At 37.8% G+C, this 15,153-nt stretch overlaps 1 pseudogene; it reads left to right on the top strand.

The window, feature by feature from the left end:
• Positions 1–3,352: 3,352 nt before the first annotated feature.
• LOC146325777 (uncharacterized) lies at positions 3,353–8,656 on the top strand (annotated as a pseudogene).
• The last annotated feature ends 6,497 nt before the right edge of the window (positions 8,657–15,153 follow it).

The raw sequence follows: 15,153 nt of genomic DNA on the forward strand, positions 1-15,153 counted from the left end.
GGTTTGATTGCTCTGTTTGCCAGAGTTTAGTAGAAAGAGCTTTGATGCTTCTCTTCCATAGAAATCACATAGCTGCACTTTAAATGAAATCAACAACAGCACTGAGAAGCTTGGAAAGTGTGTGTTGACACAATAAGGGCCAGCTTACACCAGCATTTAAAATGGAAAGTTTTACTAACAAAATCAGTAATTTCCCATGAAATCACCACAATCAGGTTGTTCATGTTTTATAGAGGTTCCACATGGATCCCTTTTAGAGGATCCTGCCTAGAACCAAAAATACTAGAACCATCTTTGAAATATTGTGCCCAGAGCCCCCCACATGACCTCTGTTTGGTTCTGTTAAGAACCTATGGTGTAATGTGTAATTTTTTAAGATTATTTTTTGGGCTTTTTTGCCTTTATTGTGACAGTGACAGCTGAAGATATGACAGGAAAGGAGGTAGAGAGAGAGGGGATGACATGCAGCAAATGTTCTGCAGACAGGAATCAAACCGGCAGCCACTGCAGAGGACTGACAGCCTCAACTGAGCTATGGGGACATCCCATTATGGAACCTTTTCTAAAGGATTTAGAGGATTCTTCCTAGAACCCAACATACAGTGTTTTTGGTTTGAGAAGGTCATGACATCACTGACGAGGTTTTATGACAAACTTTCTTGACTTGAAAAAAATTCTTGTAAATTGACAAACGTGTGAATTGTGGGAAACTTTAAATGGGATGAAAAAATTATTTATCTCTCACTGTAGACTACAGTTCATATTTTTTCTGAAGGTAGGTCCCATGGTGGTCCACCGGAAGGGGCGTGACTTCACCTGTCTATAGTGTGACCTCTCCACAAACTCCGTTCTCAATGCTGGTGTAACTGTGCCTTTAAGAGGGATATGCTGGGAAGTACCTTGTAAACTGGAGCTGCCAAGGGCAACGCACAATTGGCATGACATGCAGTAAAACCAATCAGCATTGTTATCTGGACCTAATTATCACAGTACTGTAAGTCCACAAATGTGCCAAAGCAGCTTTGCCTAACAACTCTTGTATTTTATTTATCATCAGTCTTATTTATACAAATAATTTATTTCTAATATTTCAGCACTTATATATGTTTTCTGCATTCACTGTGCAAAGATAAAGGGAATGCTGCCACGGGTCTCCTCCTGTGGTCCTCTGTCCCCAAAGCGTCCTCCTCTTGTCTTTATATTTTATGTGAAAGTGAAACACGAGCTGATGACCTGCTGTATGTTCCCTGTGTTGTTCTCATGTACTTTGCTCATGTAATAAATGACCTGAACCCCCTTCTGATGATGATGGTGGTGATGATGAGGGGTTTGATCTCTATGTGAATGTGTAAATGCAGTCCTCCTCCTAGTTGTGCGTTTCAATCAGTCCCTGAGCTTTGACAAACCACTCTGTAAAATGATTTTTATTCTTTTTTATTTTGGTTTTGGTACTCTATGTTTTTTTAAAGGAAGCAGTGGACTTGAAATCAATGATCTTTTTATGGAATGATTCAAAGATGTCAAGTGTTTTCTAATTAAAAAAGCTTAACAGCCAATTCTTTTTTATGCCTTGAATCTTTTTTGGTTTGGTGGTATGGTAAGACATTACAAGACAAAAACTGCAGAAAACACATAAGACAACAGCTACATAACAAGACAACAAAGACATGGTAAGACAAAAATGGTGTATCAGGACAGAAAAGACATGACAAAAACCATGTAAAAGATGTAACAAGACAATAACCATGTAAAACAAGATAAAAATGATGTATCAAAATGAAAAAGATGTAATAAGAGAATAACTACATAACAAGACAACAAAGACAAGGCAAAAATGATGTAGCAAGACAAAGACGACATAACAAAATGAAACGGTCAAGACAAAAGCAGTGTAAAAGACATGATAAGACAAAAACATAAAAATGTTGAAAGACATAAGATAAAAACTATGTAACACACATAAGACAAAAATGACATAAAACAAAAAAGACAGCAAGACAAAAATGGCATAAGAAAATGAGAGACAAAACAAGACAAAATCATCTAAAACAAAAACCATTACAAGACAATAACTACATAACAAGAAAAATAATGACTTAAAAAAGACAAAAGAAGACAAAGATGACACAACAAAATGAAAGTGACCTAACAAGAAAAAAATGTTGTATGACGTAAATAAGACAAAAACTGCATAAAACACACAACAGGACAAAAACAACATTAAAGATCTAACAAGACGAAAACACTGAAAGATGTAACTCGACAATAAGTACATAACAACAAAAAAAGATGTAAGAAGACAAAAACAACATAAAAAGACAAAAAAGACATAACAAGCCAAAATGAACAAAGACAAAAAAAAAAAACATAGCAAGACAAAATGGCATAACAAAATGAAAAAGATGTAACAAGACCAAAACAACCTAAAAGAGGCAACAAGACATAAACAGTCTGTACTTTTTCACTTTCACTTGAGTAAAAAAGTTGAATCAATACTTCAGTCTTGTTACACAGTATCTGCACTTCTACTTGAGTTTAAAAGTGTGTACTTTTACCACCTCTGCATCTGAGACTAGAAGACCTAAGGCATGCATCGGCACTGATTATATCATTCTAGCTTGTTGGGAAATAATCTTCTAAAGCTACATTTGTCTGATAACACTCCATTTTCAAAGGGCTCACCTCAAGATATCTGAATGTAAATGGTTATATGGGCACCCAAGAGTCTCCCCTTTAAATAAAAAAAACAAACATCTTTTTTAAATGCAGCATAGATGTATTATTTTTGCCTTATTTTTAATTTTTGTTTTATTTCAGTTTATAAATCATCACATTGTATACATCCAAGTATTTTTTTAAGAATACCCCAAAGATTTGACATTATAGTCTCATACCATCATTTTCTTTTTCCAGCTTCTCAAATGTCATGTCATGTCATGTGTCCTTTTTCTTTCGGTTAACTAAGGTCAAGGTAACTAATTGGAGAAGCGCACAATAACGGAGATAGCCGACCAAAAGATATTTGAGGTAAGAATGCCCGTGAAAATGTTAGTGTGCATATAAGTCAATAATGTCCATATTATTTAGTCTGTACTGAATTTGGCGCTTTTAGCCAGGTTGGTCTCTCCTCTCCGGGATTAACAGTTCATCTCATCTCTCTCTCTGTTTGGTCGGATGAAAAAGTGACAGTGAATTCAAACCATGGAGGGGAATCAAATATAAGGGTACTACCTTGTATTTGACATATGGTTTAATCTGACAACAGTTCTTTTAACGGGGAGAAATCACATGGAAATTAAATGCTTTTTCTAGTGCTATAAAAATACAGTTATTGAAACATACAGACTCTACCATGGCCAGTATTCCAGTTTCACCTTTACCTTGCCTGTATGACAACTGTGTCTGTACGTTTAATTCACTGAAGGTATATTTGTCAAGAATACACACCCAGAAAAGAGTGGTAGATTGAAACAGTCATGATTTGACAAGTGATTGAGCCTGTCATTGCCCTGTGTGTGATTTTAAGCAGCGATTTGTTGAGAGGGACATGTTTATTCATCTAAGGGGGCATTTAAAATGGAAAGAAATAGTACCACATCTATTCAGTGCCTGCAAGTTTAAAGCAAATGTTTACTATACATAAAATGCACACAAATGCAGAGAGCATCTATATGCATCAGACTTTGATGTAGCACATGTAGTGTAATATGTCTCCAATATTTCTTAGGATAGCGACACTGAACCTGATCCAATGCAGTTTTCAGATTAAAATGAAACTGCCCCAGTAGCAGATGGTAGCAATATGGGACTAGCCTATCAGTGACACCATAATCTAGCTGCCCTCTTTTCTGTTTGCATAAAGGATGTAGCTGTGAATGCAGGAAAATGCAGCAGGACCAATCCAGAGGGTGCAGCATCCAGGACCATGTCAAAAGACCCCAAAGAGGGGAAGTGAACTTCTTTCCTAGTCATCCCATTGGAGAAACTAAAGTCATAGTAGAGACTGTGAGGCTTGAGATGGTGGAGGAATTCAGGAAGATATCCACAGAAAGAGACATGATTCTCATCCATCAATATATGCAGCACACCTTTGCACTCAGACATGAAGAAATAGTGAATTCAGCCGCACTTTTTTGTGAAGCCAGTGAGTAAAAACTTGAAAATGGAACTTTAAACTGTTGACAAAATACAACAACTGTCAATGTTATGATGACCTAAAAAAAGAGCTTGACTTGTTTAATATGGTATGTCTATTTGTCTGAAAATATCCTGTGCTGTGCTTTTGTTTTCTATTGAGCTCTATTGTGAATTCCACAGGATCCCCAGTCACAATCTGCCGTTTTCCTTCTTTGCTGCACTTGACAAATGTACACTTCAGCTGTTGAAGCTCTATACAAAAAGAGGAAGAGGAGAGGTTTTGGTGAGAAGATGGAAGAACTCCTGATGGCATATGAGGAACAGGTAAAAATATTTTTAATGTATTATAGCAGGGGTATTCAACTAAAATTCAAAGAGGTCCAGTTAGAGAAAATTTCCTAAAGCAAAGGTCCAGAACATCATAATGTCTAACTTGTGTTATGAGAGTGATATATACTGAAGTAGTGTAGTAGTTGTAGCAACATCTACATCAGGGGTGTCAAACTCATTTTGATTCAGGCGCCACATACAGACCAATTTGATCTCAAGTGGGCCTGACCAGTAAAATTAAAGCATAATCTATCGATTATTCTGGTGATTAATCGAGTAATCAGATAGATATTTCTATTACATTACTTTTGCTTTATTTCAAAACAAAAATACTCAGTGAAGTAACTTTACTTTTACTGTAGATTTACTTTTACTGTATTTACTTTACTTTTTACTTTTTTTTCCAAGTACAAAGGTAAAAGTAAAGGTAGTAATGTCTGCAGAAACCACAAACAGAAGAGTGAACTAACTCTTTTAACTGAAACAGTCACCAGAATGTTTTGTTAACATGTTAAAATCACAACATTTTTCTTCTGGAGCAGGACAGACAATCCCAGACCCCCAGAGGACAGAGGACAGGGGACTGGTTTACCAACATGACACCTTTTTCTCCTCTTATGAGTTTGCAGGTCTGGATTTAGTCATCAAAAAATAACGACAAGAATACCATTAAAGTACAACAACAGCAATAAAAATGTTGATTTTTCAAAAAAGGAAACAATAACATACAAGATTTTTAAATTGTAATTAGGTATTTTTACGTTGTGGTATTAGTGTTTTTACTTAAAGGACCAGTGTGTAATAATTACAGGAATGGATGTACATAAATGAGATACATTATATATAAGTATGTTATTTATTATTATCAATCAACGTAAACTCATAATCTATATGTTCCCGTTACTTTAGAAATAGCTATTTATAGTTACATACTGTCGGGTCGACTCACGGAGATCATCATCCTGCGCCGTCTACGGCAGCGCAGAGCGGACAAACTGCACTAACAGTGAGTCTTGGGAAGCCCATGGCGAACTTACGTAGACGCCGCATCGTAAACACGGAAGTAGACGGGGAGGATAGATGCGGGTGATTGCTGGCAGACCATTTAGCGTTGTGAACCTTGACTGGCACAGTTTTGACAAATGGAGGATCATACATACACTGTACCAGAACAAAAAGCAGCGGACAGTGAATCCCTGTCATCCAAGAAGCGGAGACGCGAAGAAAGTAAACGCAAGCATGACAGGAAACGGCAAAAACAGGAATCAACATCGGCATAGCGTTTACACGATGGAAATCGCTGATGGAGGACAAACGTTTTCACAGTGACGCCGAGGTTGCCTGTTTTCTGCTGGACAGGTAATTCATCCTACACACATAATTGTAGTTTGTTGTGAGATAGCTTTCGCTCGCCATTTTGTCCACTGACGGCCACTGTACTCTTGGTGAGAGACGGGCGGTGTCAGGGTTAATCCTCTTAGTTGCAGTCTAAGGTTTGAACACTAGATGCCACTGGAAATCACACACTTCTCCTTTAAATAAAGAATGTGAGTATTTTTTCCATCACAGCAGGTCAGTGATCAGTGTTTCAGTGACTCAGTGAGCTGCGCACCTTTTTCGGTCGTGTCTAGAAGGTAACTCTTTATTTGCACAACTCTCGCGAGATTTGTTTCCGTTATTTCTACTCAAATAATCAAACTTGCGTGATCTTTCGCGGGTCTGAGGTTCCCTTTTAGACACAACCCTCTCTGTCTCTCTGACAGCAGACTGTCTGTAAACAGCACGATGCACCCAGGTTTGGTTTGTCACCAACTTTGGCATTTTTATTTTTTTAATCAGTCCGAGAGGACGACGGTATCAGTGATTGATTAGTGATCAGTCTGTCCTCCTCTCCTCCCTCACCTGTTCACTCTGCTGTGAGAAGGTCTGAAAGTTTCTCACAGAGAAACACAGACTCTCCTGTTTTACGTATAGGCCTCTTTATACAGTTGTTTAATTTTATAAGTGCATCTGGTTGGTGTTGATGTCATTAACCATCACGTTAGTTTCTGTTATAATAAACTCGTCATTAACAACAGTCTCCTCCACACGCAGCTTCTCTGCAGTTGGTCTGTGTGTTTCCTGATCAAATAAACCAGCAGCGGAAAGACTAGAAAAACTGCGCCAGTTAAAATAGAAGCGTCCCGTCAAAATTTAAAATCTATTAATAATTTATTGGTTATAGGTCCGGGTCCATATAGGACAGCATCTGGGTCCGGACTCGGACTGCAGTCTGCCTGTTAGGGTATTATATTAATGTTAAATGTGAACAGCGGACTTTAACCTCCACCTCTGCATACCTTGGATTTGTTTGGACAACAGGAAAAGAATGACATCACTGCTGCTAGAACAACAGCCCTGGTTGGCCTACCACTGTACCAAAAGGAGGATTCATCAGAGGTCTTCAAGATTGCAAGGTATTTTTGTTTTCTCCAGTTCCCATATTCATAGCTCAATATCTTCATCTAACTTTATTTTGGAAAGAGAAAATTACAAATTGCCTTCTGCTGTATGTCTACTTTTTGCTGCCTTGAGAAGTTGTCTATGTTGGAAGCAGCAGGAGTACTGCTGAAGCCTACACAGGTGTCTTTTTTGATATTACTTTTACTTGCATGTAAAAATCCTGAAGCAATGATTTAATAATGATGTTTTAACTATATCATTAGCCATTTATTAGCTTGATGATTTGTACACTTACACTCACACACAATGAACATGTATTTCCTTTTCAGGATGAGTCAGAGGCAATGCAGGAGGGAGCAGTGGCTCTGATGGCAGTAGTGGATGAAGAGGAGGTGTCTTAGGGCTGGGCGATATATCGATATAAAAATTATATCGATATATTTTTAAATGTGATATGGAATTAGACTATATCGTATATATCGATATAGTTCAAATTTGCGCTGTGATCCTTGCTCTGCTGCGCTGATAACCCGGAGCTCTCTGCACTGCTCCGCACGCCCCTCCTCTTTCGTGCACAGAAGGGAGAGGGGCAGGGAGAGACACTCCGGCACTCTTCAACAAGCATGGAGGAAGCAACAACGGCTGCAGAGCGCGCGAAGGAGGAATTGGTTAGTAAACGAATAAGCAGTGGCTCAGTAATTTGGAGATGGTTTGGTTTTAAAGTATCAGATGAGCAACAAAATCACGTTATATGTAGGGAATGCGCTAAACAAGTTACAGCCAGGGGTGGAAGCACTACAAATCTTTTTCACCACCTAAAACAGTGGCAAAACTGCAGTACGAAGAGTGTGTGAAGCTGCGCGCTGCAGAAGCCCCAGCTGCAAGCCATCCACAACCCGAAAAAGCTCCAGCCCCGAAACAAAGCCCACTGCGAGCCTCATTTCCCGCAGTGTGCCTTATGAAAAGAAAAGTGACAAGTGGTGTACTATAACGAAAGCGGTGTCCTATCACATTGCAAAAGATATGGTCCCTGTTGCAACTGTGGAACAAGTCGGATTCAATTTCAATAAGCCATTTATTGTTGTCAAACTAAAAAAAATGTTTATTGTACTTTTCTCATGAATAGATTTATTTCAGAAAAAGATTGGCCTATTTTATTTTATAGGCTATTTTTATTTAAGATATATTTTTATTTAAATGTGCACGGAGCTTTAATTTCAAAAAAGGTACAGTATTTATGTTTAAATTTTATTATTTGAACAACTGAGCATTTTTTTTCATGAACCAGGTGAAGAAACCTGTTTATTATTTATTCATTTGATTTTGCCACTGTTCACTGAAATAGCCAGTTTCAATAAAACTACTTGTGACATGTCATATTTAGCTTTGACCTTGACTGAACATTTGCTCTCACTTTGCGGAAAAAATATCGGGATATATATCGTATATCGATATTCAGCCTAAATATATCGGGATATGACTTTTGGTCCATATCGCCCAGCCCTAAGGTGTCTGCAGGTGTTCCCTTGTCCCTCATCCTCGAGGATCAGATTGTCATGTCTAACAGATCTTGGCCAGATTCTCTGGTGATTTTGTTTGGACTGATCTATGATCTATCCATTTGAGCTACCCTGAGAAGCTAAGTGGCTTCTTTGAGTTCATCCAGGTTGTCCTCTTAAATTTTGATGATAGGAGAAAGCAGCAGGTTAAACAGCACTACAGTCCAGAGGAAAACATGTATTTTTGATTTTGGGGTGAATTTATAAACTGGTACTGTGCGAATCACTTGACAGGCATGCAGACGTCTCACTTGATTACATTGTTTTTTAGTTCTGCAGTTTTTCTGTGGTCTCTTCACACTTTATGCATTACCACATGGACAAGACATGTTTTCAGTTATTTTAGAGTTAATTATTTTCAGTCTTGCTGTCATAACTTTCTTCACACATAAAACATTTTTTATCCACCCGCTTCATTGTATAAAATTATGGACACTGTAAGTCAAAGATGCACAGAGTATCAAAACATTGAGGTTAATACAGTTTTCTAAATCTGGTAATATGAAGTGAAAACTGTTAGCTGAAAAATCTCCTTTCATTTTCTACATCATTATTTTGCAGATCACATATCTGCTTCAAGAAGGCTTCCTGTTGCATTGGCATCATTACTTTATTGTTGATAATGCAGCTTTTTAAATTTAAAATTAGTTTATGTAAGGCCATGTAACATAAAAAGTGTGCACATAAATATAATATTTGATAGATGTTTCTTGGAACTTGAATCAGCAGGTAGTTTAAGGGAAAATTTGGCACTTTTCACATGGATGTCCAGTCAGCGATGGTAATTGTGGTCAATTGGAATAATACATTTGTCCTTTCGTGTGTGCTTTAGAGACCAAGAATTAATTTCAAATGGTTGCATTTACCATCAAGACTGACTGGACAGTGCTGAATTTTCCCTTAAACACTGTCTAGCAGAGGTCACGGCTCATATTCTAAGAGTCCAAAATATTGACAAAGGAAGCTGGTGAGTCTGGGCTTCAGACATATTTGGGTTCCTGTTGAATCAATATCATTTGTTGTAATAGGCTGAAGAATCATGAAAGTAGAGAGGAGTAACTTTAAACATTGAAATGTTATATATTCAGCTGTGAATGTTCTGCATTCAAATAAATAAATTGTTTAAGTTGTTTAAGTTTAAGTCAGATGTGTATTTTGTATTGTGTTAACACAACTTAAACTGTTTAAGGCAATCGGTTTACTCTACTAAACTAAACTAACTAAAGTTTGAAGTTAACACAACTAGAATGTAATAATTTGCTTTAGTGGAAGAAAACTGAGTGAATCCAACTTGAATAGTACATTTGCATACTTTATTCAGATAAATTCCATTAACACATTTTAAATTAGTTTAGAGAAATGCTGCATATGAGTATAAAGCACTTAATACTTTTGAGGTCAATTAACTGAATGGAATTAGTAACAACTTTATTTATCAAGTTACCTGAACAATAAATACTTGAGTTATGTGTACTTAAACAATTTGAGCATGAAAAAATATTTCATTTGAGTTAATAAACTTAAATGGTTTCCTCAGACAATTTGAGTTGAACTAATTTGTCAGGTTTTACAGTGTATCCTGTTTTGAAACTTGACTTCACTGTATAAAATGACCTCTAGGAAAATCACAGCCTCATGAAACTTCACAACCACAAACTAGAGACCTGGAGCATTCTTTCCTGTGTATATTGACTAGAATGGGTGTTGAGCAGTCACCAGAACATAAGAGCTCGCCATCCAGTTGCTGAGAAGCACAAATTCTTATAGAAATCTCCTAATGTCAACATTTTTCATCCCAAGTCACTGCATGATTTGTTCTGTGGTGTTTCTCAAGCTCTTTCTGTCTTATAGTACTAATTTGAAGGGACTTTTAACCATTTGTATCAAATCTCCACTGGTCAAAATATTTTTACATTTTGCACCAAGTCTGTGTAATAAATGGAATCAACCCAAAAACTGTGGCAACCACTTAAAAGACATACTAAAGCATCATGGGCATGACTGGTATATACTTCCATCATAACGTTCTTAGCCCTTTTACACTCTAAACTTTTTAAACTCTGAAAGCAAATACAAAGTTTATTACAAGTTTAGGACTAGGGGGCACTACAAAGCAATTATGGTAGGGGCCAAAAATGGCCAGCAGTGGCCCTGTGTGTCTGTGCCTGTGATCTTCTTGAGAACAGAAAAGGGACAAATATCATGTGACATGATCCAGGAAAAACAACAAACAAAAGAAAATAGAAAAAGCGGCCAAGCATTGTTGAAGCCCAGAAAAACTTTTGGGTTCTTTCCTTCCTCCTTCCTCAAGATACAGCTACAGAACAAATAAACAAGATTGTCACAATTTTGGAAAAAGTTGTCATATCTGAAAAAAATCTGACTTCAAAAGGGTAACATTTGTTTATAAAACCTATTGAAACTAAATGCAGTAAGCTTGTCTATATATTTTACAGTCAGTCATTTTATCATTCCCTCTCCTGCACTGTTCTCTGGATCACTGCTGTCTAAACTGTCCACAGTATTGCCTTGTGCATCAGCAGCCCAACGCACTGTAAACTACACTAAAGCAGACTGGATGCAGAGGCTGGGTTTCCATGACTACTGTCAAATCACAACTCGTTAAGTTCCACCGTTGCTCCCTGGGTCCCTCGCTGACATGTTTTATGAAGCCTCACACACACAGGCCACTGAGCAGCACACACCATTAACTCTCTCTCTCTCTCACACACACACACACACACATACACACACACACACACACACACACTGTTACTGCAGCTCATCACAAATAGAGTCAATATTTGGTTTGAACACAGTGCGAACAGATGAGATGACAGAAGAACTCACTTTTGCAATAATATATAACAAATTGATTATAACAGGACATTTTTACACCTCTGTTATCAGCAGATAGCATTCGTTTTAGATTTTTTAAAAGACTTTATTTTTTTTTAAGTTGTGAATTCTTGTCTAAGTCAAGGTGTTTTCTGGCACAGAGCATGTTTACCGTTAACTGTTAACTGAAAGCAAACCAAATCATTTCATAAATTACATGTATTTAATTTATAGAAATCTTCAAAGAATACATTTTCACAAATAAAAATTGTAATTAGTGTCCTGGTATGTTTTTTATTTTTGAAGTTTACTTTGGTAGGACATGATTTGTCCCAGTTGTCAACAATGAGTGGAAGAATTATCCTCTGATATTTATGTAGTTTTTCATTCATCTCTCTCTCTGTCTCACTGGCAGCTCTCATACTTTAGGTGGCATTAAACCACCACTAAATGTAATGTCTGAGAAAGTGATTCCAGCAGAGGCCCTGAGAGTTCAACACACTGCAGCTAAATAATACATGTAATTAATAATCATAAAAATGACAACACGTGTAGACAGCCTGTAGCCTGCGTAACAATCATATAAGTGAAAATATTAGACTATAAATATCTTCTTTTTCTAGTGCAGCTACTTTTTGTGGGTCGCACACCAAAATGTTATTATTTATTTATTTCATTTATAATCAGTATTTCGGTTTGAACAGTTTTATGTTTCAGTTTTTCTAATAAATCTTATATAAATAGGTTTACATGTGTATATGTTAGCAAATCATTTCTATCTAATTGACTTAGATTGTGGTACTGTTTGTGTGTGTAAACACATGCACAAAAATGCTGTCTATATTAGTCATGATAATCATACATATGACAAACAGAAATCAGAAACTGATGCAGGTGATTATCAAGTACCAGAAGACAGTTTTGCATTATTGCCTGCAGTCTATAGACATTACTGATTTGATTTGTAAAAAGCAGTATAGCACTACAACTGGCAGTCCATCCATGATAGTTTGGGCTAAAAGTATTCCATTAAAATCCCCCGCTCCTCCCCTGCCCACTTTCCTTCTGCTCTCCAAGTGGCCTCACTGTGATGTGCTCTGTTACATAATACCAGGGGCTGAGGGGACGTGAATGAAAAGTGAAATGCAGTTACTCTAGCTGAGTCTAACCACGAGGTTTAAAGTAATTTATTATCATTATACAAAGAAAGCTGCAGTTCTTCATGCCACACACATAATAATAATGATAATATATCATATATATAATGTATTCTTGAGCTTGAGATGTGTGCCCGAACCCAATGGGACCTGACAGGCTTGGGTCGGGTCAGGCTGTATTTCTCAAATATTTCCTGTGTTGGGTTTAAACTCCCTAATTTTGTCTTCCCCAATTCAAATTCCCTTACTGCCAACTCTACTGTTTGGTACATAGAGGGAAGCTTGTTAAGAAAAATGTCAGGCTGTAATCGGTTTAGGCTGAAATATGCTAATGTGGGATGGGGTCGGGTTGGACAGAATTTTGTCGGGCTTGGGCCTTTTCGGGTTCAACTTGTCAGGCTCCATTAAAGTTCTAATACAGTACATTCAAAGCAGGTTAAGATAGGATAGGATAGGATAAAATATAAAACAAAATGAAGAAAAATACAATACAATTATTTACATACACACATAGTAATAATAATAATAATAATAATAACAATAATAAAAACTGCTCAAAGTGCTTTGACAGACAAAGTAAAAGAGCACAAGAGCAGGATACCATGGAAAAATAACAACAGAGGGCCAAACAGGAGTAAACTAAGACTGAAGTAAAACAAGACACAAGCAAAGACACTAAACAGGAACAGCTAGGAGTTCCCTGCCCGAGGATCTAAGGCTGCATACTGGCTCATAGGGAGTTAACATTTCGGCTATGTAGCTATGGGCCAGACCCAGGCGGGCTTTGAAAGTGATCAGTAAAATCTTAAAATCAATTCTAAAACATACAGGAAGCCAATGGAGGGAAGCCAGGATTGGGGTGATGTGATGTCGTCTGTTAAAACCAGTAAGAAGCCTAGCTGCTGCGTTCTGGACCGGTTGGAGGCAGGAGAGAGACTTTTGGTGAATACCACACAGGAGTGAATTACAGTAATCGAGTCTGGAGAATATGAATGAGTGGAGGACTGTTTCCAGGTCAGAGTGTGGGAGCAGTGGTTTGATTCTTGAAATGGTACATGGATGGAGAAAACAGGACTGGACAACTTTATTGATGTGTGTTTGGAAACTGAGATCTGAATCAAAAATTACTTAATTATTTTTATTACGAGATTTCTGGCAGAGAAAGTGAGATTTGTGGATAGGGGACCGAGGCTATTTGTGATGGGAATGATGGATTTGGTGGACTGAACAGTATTACTTCTGATTTGGAGTTGTTAAGATGAAGAAAGTTCTGGGCCATCCAACAGTTTATGTCATTGAGGCAGTCTGTCACAGCAGCTAGGCTTCTTGGGTCATCCAGTCTCAGGGGCAGGTATATCTGTGTGTCATCCCCATAACAATGGAAGTTACATTGTGGCGCTGAATAATCTGGCCGAGCGGGAGCATATAAATAGAAAATAAAATCGGACCTAAAATTGAACCTTGCGGTACACCACAGGCAATTTGGGTTTTGGAAGATGTGTAGTTGCCTATGGTGACTGCAAAGGTTCTATCTAAAAGGAAGGAATAAAACCAGCTAAGTGCAGTGTTCCTGATACCAACCCAGGTTCTAAGACGGTCAATTAGAATGGCGTGATCTATAGTGTCAAAGGCTGCACTTAGGTCTAAAAGAATTAAAACTGCGCTCTCTCCCCTGTCGGCTGCTAAAAGAAGGTCATTGGTTACTTTGAGGAGGGCTGTTTCTGTACTGTGTAAAGCTCTAAAACCTGTATACATGTATACACCCAGGAAATAATTCTGTTGGTAACTTTTGAATTTGTATAATAATGGATATAAACAGCAGCAACAAGATGTTGATAATAACATGATCAGCATCTTCACATTAAAAGGTCTATATTTGGGAAACACTGTCCATCAACTGTGACTGTGTTTAAACAGAGTCCTCCTCCCCTTGTCCTGCTGCAGTCCTGCGTGCTGCATCCTTTCAGCTCAGAACTGGTCCGCTTGTCAGTTGCAACAGCTTGATGTAAGATGTGGCACAGAAGACTCTGGTTTCCCAGTGCTTGTCTAGCCTGAGTCCCATTTGTCTGTTTCATTTGCCTGACTGGACATGAGTCAGGAGCAGTTCAAGTTGACTTAACATAGGTCTAAACATAGTTAACATAGCTTAACATAGCTCTTATCCCGACTCACTTCCTCTCATTCTGGGGAGCTCTGTGGTGCTGCATTCAGCTGGTTTCGGCTGGGTGGTTTAAAGATGCTGTATGCACATTGATGATTGTCTCAGGGTCAACCACTCTTTTATTCAAACTCCAAAATGTATTTCTGTTTCAGCAATACAGCCAAAAAGATAACATATTAAAAGACAAAGTAGCTGTGTTTGAATGTGCTAGGATTAGGGTTAGTAGTAGGAGTAGGACATGTTTCACCATCCTATGAGTGTATTTGCAGCCCATCCTCAGTGAGCACTTCTCCTTTGGCAAGAAAATCCAGCCACTTGATAGGTGTGTCCCATCAAGATACTGGTTAAACATGATGGTTGTTGCATAAGTGTATCTTGGACTGCTCACAATCAAAGGCCTCATGTTCAGTAGCCTAGTTTTTGCAAAAAAGAATACACCTGGCAACTCTGCATAGACTGTACTAGTTAACACTACAAAGAGTTAAAAAGACAACCATTTGGAATTGTTGGGACAATTCAGCCACCCCTT

This window comes from Lutjanus erythropterus, chromosome 6 (genome assembly GCF_056507025.1).
Source record: "Lutjanus erythropterus isolate fLutEry1 chromosome 6, fLutEry1.hap2, whole genome shotgun sequence".
Lineage (NCBI taxonomy): Eukaryota > Metazoa > Chordata > Actinopteri > Lutjaniformes > Lutjanidae > Lutjanus > Lutjanus erythropterus.